The sequence below is a fragment of the Chlamydotis macqueenii genome, chromosome 21 (genome assembly GCF_036417535.1).
Source record: "Chlamydotis macqueenii isolate bChlMac1 chromosome 21, bChlMac1.mat, whole genome shotgun sequence".
Classification (NCBI taxonomy): Eukaryota; Metazoa; Chordata; class Aves; order Otidiformes; family Otididae; genus Chlamydotis; species Chlamydotis macqueenii.
In genome coordinates, this window is record NC_141576.1 from 9527788 (window position 1) to 9539244 (window position 11457).

An 11457-nucleotide genomic window follows, 5' to 3' on the forward strand; every position below is an offset into this window, starting at 1 on the left:
AACTCGCACCACCAGTTAGAGGTGGCACATTTGAAAATAACTGCTACAGTAGTTCCACAATGGGGGGGGGGGGGGGGGGGGGGGGGGGAGAAAAAAGCAGATTTTAGTCAAAAAAGGAAAACAAAGCCTCTGGGAAAGCGAAGGATGAGCAATATCCTGTCTGCACAGCTGCACGAGCATCGCGCCCAGAAAACGGGTGAGACCTCGGGGGACACCTGCGCCACACTCGTCCTCTGATCCCTGCACAACGGGCAATTATAAGCTCTTTGAAGCACGCTTCTCCCTTTAGCTGCCTTTCAACAGGAAATTGTTGTTTGTTTTTTTTTTTTCCCCTTTCATATAAGACCCAGCTTCACCCATGAAAATAAAGGTTTCCTAAATTCCATCTGCAAGGTTGAAAATTCGAATAGGTATCTTTCGGTACCGCCTCCCTGTCATGTCTCTCACCCGTTAAACCAGTATTTTTATAGAGACTCCAGAGACAAATTCAAAATTACGTGACTTCATTTTACAGTGCCGTATAACCTGCACCACACTGTAATGGAACAACATGATTACAGCTGAATTTTAACAGATATTGTTGTAACAAAAAGGGTCAGAGTTATCAGAAATCACTCCCACCGACTACTCAGATTCCTGCTCATTTTCAGTCTAAGCTTTCCTAAAAAAAAAAACAAACCCAAAGTAGTAACATAGCATTATGCAGCAAGACTTATTGCACAAAGAGCACAGCAACCTAAAAATAAATTCTGCCTAATTTTTCTTCCTACGAAATGAAAGCACTGGAAATGAGAAAGAGCAATTGAGGTTTATTCTGGATTTACGGCAGGAATACAGACCGAGGCAGCACGTGGTTTGTATACTTGTCGTTAGCATACGGTTCACGAGAACGAAGGAAATAGCAGAGTTTAAAGATGCCACACTTCACGTGTACACAGCAAAATCTGTCATTCAAATTTCCCAATGGATTAAATGGGACAAAATTTCGGGATTAGCCTAAAAGCTTAATAAAATATTAACAGATCAAGAACCAGACCAAAAAGCAAAGGTACCGTCCCCAGATATTCCTGCAGAACACCGCTAACCAAGCCGAGACCTCCAGCCTCCAACAAAATCCCCCAGAAGCATCCATAGCAAATAGGATTTGGAAACTTTCTAGGTCTCTTTTGGCAGTGTTATTACCCTTAAACCAGCTTAAGTTGTTTAAAACCTGTTGAAATCTGGACTGATAAGCACTAGCAGCACAAAAGCAGCTTTTACATCACTTATTTAGGTACTGCTTGAGCTCACACGGACGCCGTTGGCCAACGAGCCCCAGATTTAATCACACTGGCCATTAAATACAATTATTCTCAGGCTAAAACGATGATCCCGGTGGGCCGGGCACACAGCGCACCATGCTCTTTGGGTCGCCCCGACAAAAACAAGCCCCCACGTGCACGCCTCCAGCTCTGAAGCCCGAGTAATCGCTCAACGACGTTACATCCCTCCAACCAAACAAAAAAATCAGTCTGTCTGAACATCAACCCTAGCTGGGGCTTTCCAGATGCAGAAAGGGTTGTTCCAATAACTCAGACCCAGATTTGGGCTGTTTTGAAAATTGTTCTGCTCAGGTGCAACAATTGGCTGGACCGTATCAAGGTTTGCTCTTGCGATCCATCCCCTCTACTGAAATCTCCCGAAATTTGGTAGGGCTGTAAGTAAGTGCATTTTGGGCTCACACGCTCCCTCTACCGGCTCCCTACAAGCCGCTGATTAAAATTACTCTCGCCTGAACTTCTAGCAAAACAAATCATCACGATTCATTTCAAGATGAAAGGTAAAACTGCACGCTAGTCAGAAAAAAAATTATCCCTAAACAAGCAAATCGAAGCTTGGACACTTGAAAAAGAAGGATTTTACAAAAAAAATGCGCAGATGCTTCTCCTGTCGTAACATATGCTGTCTGAGGATAAACAGTTTGCAGAGTGGATAAAAACACTCGATGTGATTTTCGGTACCTATCCAAACCTGCCTGGAACGATTCATCAGCAAGAACTCCTGCCTGATAGCGCCAAGACGGCAGATCCTGGAAATAATCGTCACCTGCCGCCTGCGTTACGTTCGTGCAGCAGGTCTGGAGCTCACGGCAGCACTTGGAAAGCTGCAGTTTCATTATTTTGAGGACAGTCTGTAAAAATGATACAGGACTCCTTACTTTCCACTGACATCTCTTAAACCTGCCAAGGCCACTAAAATTGGTTAACCTGTACATGACTTTCAGGAAAATGAAGGTAAATTTACGGCTGAACCATGAGGAAAACACGTGCTCCGGATCTAAAAACCAGTCCGGTTTTGACTGTATGAAAAACAAGTCTGAAAATACAAATACAGAAACATCCTTTCTGCATTTGCACTTCCATGCAGCCCGATGCCCGTTTCTATGTCCAAACTGCACAGAAAACCTGCTCAGGCAAAATAATTACACGTCAAGCACGGAAGCATCCCGGAGAAGGGTTTGCTAACAAAACCAGGAGGGACCCAAACATGCTGGGTGATTTCATTCCTGATTTTCTAACAGACTGCATTAGATGCTTATTCAGTGTGGCTGTTGTTTTTTTTTTGTAAATAAACTCTTTTCTTTGCACAGCGTAACCCGATGAATCCCAGCTGCTCCCAGCACAGTTCCCACTCAACTGCTGCCCACACGGAGGAAACCGCAGTCCCTGCGGTGCCCACGTGTCAAGCAAACACCGCCGCAGGAAAGCGGCCCGCGGCGAGTGTCAGAGTCCGACCCGGCGCACGACTTCCTTGGCCGGGAAAAACCTTGGATCGCATCCACCTCCTCTGGCCCAGCCAGCAAAACAGGCGGCTCGGGAGGCAGCAAAATGTCACTTTCTACCGACGCACCGCTTGCAGGCGAGCCGCCGCTGCATGCCACAATCGGACTGGGGAGGCTGGGCCTTCTTCCTCCCCAGTAGCTCCCTTGGTCTCCAGAATTCTGAGCTTTCTTGCCTTCGACAGGGTCTTTCCTCTCCCTTTCTGTCTCATGAAACTTGGGGGAACTCAGGATCTTTGAGATCTTTATTGTTTCGTCAGATCAGGCAGAAAGGGGCAACAGGATCAGGAATACGTGTGAGAGGGAAATTCTTGTTTCCAAAAAAAACCAGAACCCTGGCAAAAGCCTGTTGAGAGGCACACACGTTGCTCCAGACAACTTCCTTCAGAAACTACTGGCACTTCAGGAGACTTAAATAACCAGCAGCAGTGCCCACGCTGCAACGCTGTCCACGTAAATCAGGCAGCCCCTGGTTGCTTTAAGCAGTGGGACAACCAGTCAGGACTTAGGCTTCCAACAGCCCTGCAAGATTCAGGCTTAATGTTTTGCTGCGGGAATGAAGAATGCAGTTTTAGTGCCCAGGAAAATTAAGTTAAGCAAATGCTAGGTCAAGGTCAGGGTTTACCAGCGGGGCAGCTTATCACACAAGCGCTCACACCCAAGCCTCTGGTTCCCCCCTGCGACGCGGTCTTTGGCTCAGCACATGCACATGGAGGAGGAGGGGTGTGGAAGAATTTCATTTTTGCAATAAACAAAGTTATTCTGCAGCCTAAATTCACAAGCCACAAGGTTCCTCTATCGACTTAGAAACAGAAGTCACGAGCAGCCCTGGGACATTCCATCTGAAGTGAAGATGAGCTCAAGGGTACTGACTTTCAGGCCGAGAAAAAAAAAAGGATGCACTGGAAAAAGCCATGTATTAGCGCAGGCTCGGTAGCCAAGGTTTAATTTAAATCGATATCCGCAGCTCTCAGAAGGACTGCTGACTCTGCAGCAGGTTGCTGATGCAATGTTTTTATCTTTGTTAGCACGCAGGGTACCAAGACATCTAACACCATCTCGACACGGACATTATCAGCCTACGAGCACTGCAAACAATGCTCTCCTCCTGATCTTAAACTCCCAGCAGATGAGCAGCTCGGCCGTAACACGTGTGGTGTGTCCGACACGCTGAAGGAGTGTTCTTGCGATGTCCACTCACCTGATCACATCAAAGACACTTGTAAGCCACCTCCAAGCTAGTTTGTGTAGTTCCCGGAGCAGAGCCTTTGATGAAAGCTGCCAGCCACGGAGTTAACCATTGGGCAAACATCGCCCAGGAGCAGGGCTGGATCACACCACAGAGAATTTAAAGACAGATCTGTTTGCTGAACAGCAATTGCAACAATACAAAAAATATTTTCTCTCTCTCAATGGTAGGGAAAAAAAACCAAAACCAAACCAACAAACAAGAGGTTACATTGGTAGAGATGTGCTTGGCCAGAAAACCCTCTGGCCACGTAGCGCTTACCTGTCCAACTCAACGCTGTCACACCTTACAAAAACACAGCGCTGGGGTGTCCTAGAGTCTGGCTCGTAAGTGTCGCTGTGTTAATTAACCCCATTTTATAGGTAAAGGAACAGAAGCATCAAGAAGCTGAGGTCAAGCAAGCCCCCGACAGCACTGGGATTACAAAACCAGAGGTTTCTGGCTCCCTGACCCGCACCGAAGAAATGAGGCCACCGCCTCTCCCGAGTTAAGATGAGTATGAAGATAGCGCCGAGAGGTCTGTTTCATTGTTGATGCGCAAGCTGGAAACAAAGATACGCTAATCAAAACAGAAAAGGGGGATGGAAAAGAGTAACGTTTATGAAAAGCAAGCACAGAGCTTAAGTGCTTGCCTCAATACCCATAAAGTGGGTTGGAGCGTATAAACTCAGAACGTGCCTGAATTCATCACCGGGGATTTTTTAGCAGAAGATATTAACTGGCAAGGGCAAGCACCCGTGTATTTCTGCCTACACACCCCCTCGTCGCACTGTGCAATGCAGATGGAGAGAAAGAACAGTGCCTAAGGGTCCACGAGCGGGAGACACACGTCGGTGGGCATGGCCAGAGCCCAGCAAAGAGGCAAACCGTGGCTTCAGGGCGCGTTTTTTTTTTTTCCACTTTGAGGCGGCATGTCTTCTCTTCGCACAAAACCCCGCGGAGAAGTCGTTAGTTCAGTGACTGGCAGTCTAGACAGCGTCTCTTTTATTCACTGTCAACGCCGTGTTGGCAATGAGCACTGGGAGAGCGCTTCTCCCAGCGCTAAAGCTTCTGCTAAACACGTTTCTCCCGTAAACCTGCATCTTGGTGGGGGAAAATCCCAACCAGCTCCCAGCAAACAGCGGTGACATTTAAAGCAAGTAACAGAGGATTCTTTTAAATCCTTCAGCAGGTAAAGCAGATGGGAGGGGAAGGATAAATACTTTCCTCTTTGGCTATACGAGTGTGCAAAACAGCCCGCAGGGTGGTGGCGATGCAGCCCTGTTATTATAGAGCAGCAAGGATTGCTCCGCATCCCCTCCCACACCAAGGCTTGGAAGGACAAGGGAAGAGGGCTAAAGCCTCAAGGAAGACCCACGCACGGCGGTGTGAGGGGATGCAAACAGCAGCAGGGACACCACCACGCAGAGCTCACAAGCACCTGAGCCACCTACAGGAGCATACAGCCCGGCGATAGAGAGAGTCTGACCAGCCAGCAGGCTGGACGGGGATTTGCTGCTGCTTCCACACATTTGGGGAATTTGTCTTCTTTTTTATTGGAATTTTTTTTTGCAGCTAAAGACAAAGGCAATGGAGAATGAGAAGCAAAAGTACCGCAAGTTAGGGATGCATCACCACTGAGAAAAGCCACAGTTATCTTTCTATCCGAAATGCCGTGTCTCAAGTCTAGTTTAGTGAGGCTTAAATTATTAGGTGTTAAATGCTAAGAAAGAGAAGACAAAAATTAGAAGGCTAATCCCCATTATGTCAAGCATAAAATAAAAATTCAGGGAAATTGCACTACATCACGAAGATGATCAGAGGGCTGGAGCACCTCTCCTATGAGGCCAGGCTGAGAGAGTTGGGGCTGTTCAGCCTGGAGAAGAGGAGGCTCCGGGGAGACCTGAGAGCGGTCTTCCAGTGCCCAAAGGGGGCTGCAGGAAAGATGGGGAAAGGCTGTTCAGTAGGGCCTGTTGTGACAGGACGAGGGGTAATGGTTTTAAAATAGAGGGGGGTAGATTTAGATTAGAAATTAGGAAAAAATTTTTTTACGATGTGAGTTATAGAACACTGGAACAGGTTGCCCAGAGAGGTGGTGGAGGCCCCATCCCCGGAAACGTTCAAGGCCAGGCTGGATGAGGCGCTGAGCAACCTGATCTAGTCAGGGATGTCCCTGCTCCTTGCAGGGGGGTTGGACTAGACGGCCTTTGAAGGTCCCTTCCAACCCTAACCATTCTATGATTCTATGATTCTATAATTTCAAATGCATCCCTACCTCTTAATCAAAAACTTGGCTTCCCCAGCAGCCCAAGATCTCCTTCGTTAACATCCCAAACAAGAGCACTCCCGTTGCCCCAACAGGAACCCCTTTCCGAGACGCGCAGCCTGGTGTCGTACCGAGCACAAGAGTGGCGCAAACCAGCTGTTAGCACGTCTTATGAAACCCCGGGGTTTCACAGCACCCAAGACTCAGGCTGAGAGTGGGCTCAGGCATCCCACGTGTCCCCTCCCGAGTCGCAACGCGCATCCATAGAACGGCTCCGGGAGGTTTGCAGGAGTCCCCAGCAGCAGTCGTGATGGGGAAAGAAAACGGCCGGCCTAGAAACAAATGCAGGAAGAGCAGGCATTCAACAGGACAGATGAGAAGTGGCTGCTTGACAGAGGAATTGAACTAAATAACTGCAGAATGGATGTGACAACAATGGTGCAGAAGGAGCTGCTGCTTGGTTTTCTTGTTTAAGATGTTTTGGGCAGGTGTCTTCGCACGTCGGCAAAGGGACCCGATGTGCATCCAACACCAGTGACAACAAAAAGCAGAGGTTCGCTGAAAACGTTGGGTTTTTGCAGAGTTACGCCTTTTTTAATAGGCTTAGTAACCTGCTCGCACCCAGCCCCTTCCTCTGAAAGCTCACCATGAGGGTACCTGCACCAAAAGGATTCGTGATCCTTTGTTAAAGCACAAATAAATAATTTCTATCATTGCAGGCTCTCCAGCGTGATAAAAGCCAGCCGTAACGATTAATACACATCACAGATTCCCTGATGTAAAAAGTTCTGGGATGGACAGTTTCTTCCCACAGTCACCTCAGCTTAACAGCAAGATTTTTACATTCATGAGCTGCTTTTTATCCAGAAAACCCAAAATCCCTCAGCAAACCAGAGATGATCTTTTGTCTGCTGAAACGTGTCACTTGCAGAGAGACTGTACACTCAGTAACGGCAAGAGCAGTAATTTCTGCGGCTTCACAGGGAGGTTTGCTTAGGCCGAACATGCCTAATGAAAGGCAGATTTTGCTAAGGTTATCGTGTGGTTTTGGCAACAATCTGCAGCATTCAGGAACAGCTCCTTGCTTTTACACCTCTGGTACGAGGCGGCCCGGCAGCAGGACACCTCCTAACGTCGTCCCTCCACATCCAACTCAAATAAAAGCGTATTTTCACCAAACACAGCTTCTCATGGAAACCTGGGGTGTCCTTAAACACAGCTCTAAGTGCCGACAAGGCCAGCACAGAACAAAACAAGCCAGACAAATGTTTCAAGATGAGTCTGAAACCTATGAAGAGGTACAGCACAGCAGCCTGAGCTGCAAATCACTGTTGCCTGAACTATATTAAATAGGAGGGGAAACAGACATCTTAAGTCACAGATGTTTCAGTAGGTGTTTAGGTGGCGAAGAGAAATATTTTAAAAACCTGCCACAGAAATGAGGAAACCAGTACAGTCCACAGCAAGGGGTGATGTGAATTAATCGAAGGAGAACACCTGCAGCTCTTGAAATAGCAAGACCCAGGTTTTCTGCACCTTGCTCAACAGGAGCCACAACTGTCGACGCAGATGTGTCACCCCGCTCTCCTTTAATCTCAACACAAGCGAGTTTGAAAGGGATTTTGACTTGAATTTCTAAACTACATCAAAAAGCTGCATTAGCCGCTGGGCAGCACAGCCCAGATACCGGGACGCATCTCTCAGGGATGTCACCACCTGCAGAGCACTGGAAAACGCACTCCGAAAGGAGCTCTTACCTGCAGAAAGCGCGTTATCAGAGCCGCTGGAGTCCTCTTTTCACAGGCTTTTATCCAGATTTGGACCAAACCTGAGCCTAGCTCTGGCTCCAAGACCTTTTGTAAGCCCTCGCCGACATCCCCACGCAATGCTGCATTTCAAAAGTCAAGGGCTCGAAGCTTATTTATATTCAAGCTTAAAAAATTTGTTAGGACACAGCCTGAATCAATGTTTTACAACAAAGCCCGCCACGACTAAATGCACAGGGAAAAATAACTTCCCTCGGAGGCACAGCTCTGTTTACACAGAAAGTGGGAAGCCTTTTCCTGCAGCACTCGCTCACATCCTGTGGAAGCAGCCGGAATCGCCGGTGGGCGAAGCAGGCTGTGCCGAAACCCAATGCCTCTCCGAAGCCCTGAAAACAGACGTTTAAAAACCGGTCATGTGCTAGAAACACACGGAGAACAGACCATCCCTGCCCTCCCATGGCAAAGCTGCAGCTGGTGTCCCTCCTGTTCAATGGGAAGATGACATACATTGACTTTCCTGCTATTAAGGACAGGACAGGTGAGCGCATCCCCGCTATCCTTGGGAACAAACACCTCCCTCCAGAGGCGCCCAACGCAGCGGCTAGCGATACCAGTGGCTCGAAATCCCCAAGGCAAAGGTAACACACGTTCAACAGCGGCAATAAACCATCCCCATCCTCATACCGACCACAGGCCGGACAATAATACGTGTTCTGCAGGTCAGATCTCTCTTAGGGCTTCTCTGGCAGCCAAACAGAGTGAAAGTTCCAGTCCCAGAGATTAAAGGCTGTACTAAACTCAAATTAAAATTTACAATTACACATGCTGCCTTTAAAAGTCCACAAGAGTAAACCAGCGCGATAGTAAACCCATACGGTGCCTTTCAAACCCAAGTGCTTCACTTGCCACTGTGGAAAAAATGCTGCTTGGGCGGAGTCGCCCATCAGTTAAAGCACCAGGTAACACAGCAGGAAAAACCCGCACAAACATCTTCGCTACGCGAAGCGAAAACAGCCGCTGGACGCCATCCTGCTTCGGCTAGAAGCAGGCAGATACGAAAGCCCTGGTGAACAGGACCGACCCCGATGCAGTGACAACTGTGATTTCTCCCTCTGCAAGAGAAACATCATCCTGCCTTGGGAACAGCCAGGGGTCCTGCTCTCCTCCCTCCCAATTCTGACACCAGGGAAAGAGTGACCCCAGGCAAACCTGAGGGACACAACCTAAGGGAAAGCCACTGGTATTCCGCCTTTCTCCGGCATGAGAGCTGGGGCTGTTCAGCCTGGAGAAGAGGCGGCTCCGGGGAGACCTGATAGCGGCTCCCAGTGCCTAAAGGGGGCTGCAGGAAAGATGGGGAGAGGCTGGTTAGTAGGGGCTGCTGTGACGGGACGAGGGGTCATGGTTTTAAAATAGAGGGAGGCAGATTTAGATTGAATATTAGGGAAAATTTTTTTACCATGAGGGTTGTAGAACACTGGCCCAGGTTGCCCAGAGAGGTGGTGGATGCCCCATCCCTGGAAACATTCCAGGCCAGGTTGGCCGGGGCTCTGAGCGACCTGATCTGGTTGGAGGTGTCCCTGCTCCTGGCAGGGGGGTTGCAGTGGGTGGGCTTTGAAGGTCCCTTCCAACCCAAACCATCTGGGATTCTATGAAAAGGAAGGAGAGCTGCTGGTGGGACCAGGCAGGGCTACGGAAATGAGGACATAACAGCAAGTCTCTCTCAACTCTTGAATCAGCGTCCAGCTCAGAGGCTTGGCTCTCTAGAAGGGCCAAGCCCTGGCTGTGACCGCTGCGATGTAAGGTGGTTCGTTAGGACACTGCAGCATCATCACGGATTCGGGGCTTCACGAGGCCACCTGCGAGGCAGCGGATCGATTCGGGCTGTGGGCTCTTTTGCCCTTGAAGGGCAGGGTGGGGAAATAAATCCTTACACCCAGGTTACAAATGCAGGCCAACAGCACCTCAGATGGAATTTATTTTAATTCACGTCCCCTTTAGTAAAGGGCAAGGCTCCCAGCTGGTGACCTGCAGCTTGAGCCAGCCCCCCCAGTGATAATTAAAGTCATTTTAATACAAACAACATCCCCAGCGATCAACCGGGTTATCGTACAAACAGAACACAGTCCCCACGTAACGAACTGATTCACTGTACTGCAGACAAGCGTTTTGGTTCGCACGACTTCTCTTTTGTTCTTCCTCCGAGCATTCATTAGAATTTAGGTTATTAACAGCAAGATACCAAGGCTCTGCTCCTGCTCCTGGGGCTCCTAGGAAATGCCCTGCCCGATTTTGAAACCCAAACAGCACTGAAGCGAGACACTTCACCCCGGAGAGGTTTGGGCAGCATCTTGCAGGCAGGATGAGATAATCCTCCTGAGCGAGACCCGCGCATTGAGGCGAGCCCCTGCAGCGCCTGCTCAGCCCAGCCGCGTTGTGACAAAAAAAAAAAAAAAAAAAAAAAAAAAAAAAGATAAAAAATAAAACCATTCTTACATCACTGACAAAGAGATTATCAGTGAAGACAATGGGGCGTAACACCCCAAATCCTGCTGGACTAATAGACACCAAGCTCGGCACCACTATTGATTTAATACAATGCTTTCAGGACCAAAACAAATACACACACACACATATATATAACACACCGTGAGGCACGAACACGGATGCGAGCCGAGATGCGGGTTTGCACCAAGTTACGTGGAGAATAACTGCAGACCGAGCCTCACCTTTGTTTTCACACGCAGGAGACGCGAGCTTTCAGGGCAGCCCCAGCACCGCACCGCCGGCAGCACCCGTCCCGTCCCGTCCCAGGGTGCCAGCCTGCGCCTTGGCGCTGCCCAACGCCAACACTGATTTTTGGGGGCAAATCTGCGTTTTTTTTTTTTTTTGGGGGGGGGCAGGTTTTGCCCACCCCTGGCGCTGAAGGAAGACCCCGGGGCTGCCTTCGCTTTGTCCCCTCCCCGGGTCTGCCGCTGCCCTCGGCGGGCAGGGAAGGGGCCTCCCCCTTCGCAGGGACCAGCAGCCCTCGGGGAGGGGCTCTGCCCTCAATGGGGACCCCCCAAAAAGGGATAAGGAGGGAAGAGATGGGCTCAACCCCCTCCTCAAGCCCCCAAATAGGGGGTCCCCTCCAGGCGAGGCCTGTCCCGCCCTGAGGGCCCGGCCCCACCGCCCCGCTCCCCGGGGAAGGGGCGATGCCCGCCGCCGCCCCCGTCCACTCCCCGCCCCGCGGAGCCGCCCCGCGGGGGCCACTCACCTGCCGCCGGCCAGCGCCCGCCGCGGCTGGGCTGGGCCAGGCCCTCAGGGCTGCAGGGGCCGTGACCGCCGCGTCTCCCGGGTAACGGCTGGGACCGGCGCCGCCATCTTCCCTCCCCGCCGCCAC

At 50.0% G+C, this 11457-nt stretch overlaps 1 protein-coding gene across 1 annotated transcript in view; it reads right to left on the minus strand.

Annotated features, from left to right (window-relative positions):
• The window catches only part of FBXO42 (F-box protein 42), a 49000-nt gene extending 37543 nt beyond the window's left edge, over positions 1–11457 (minus strand). Inside the window, exon 1 of the mRNA XM_086764591.1 lies at positions 11332–11457. The gene's annotated coding sequence lies outside the window, so the exon portion shown is untranslated. The remainder of the gene's footprint in view (positions 1–11331) is intronic.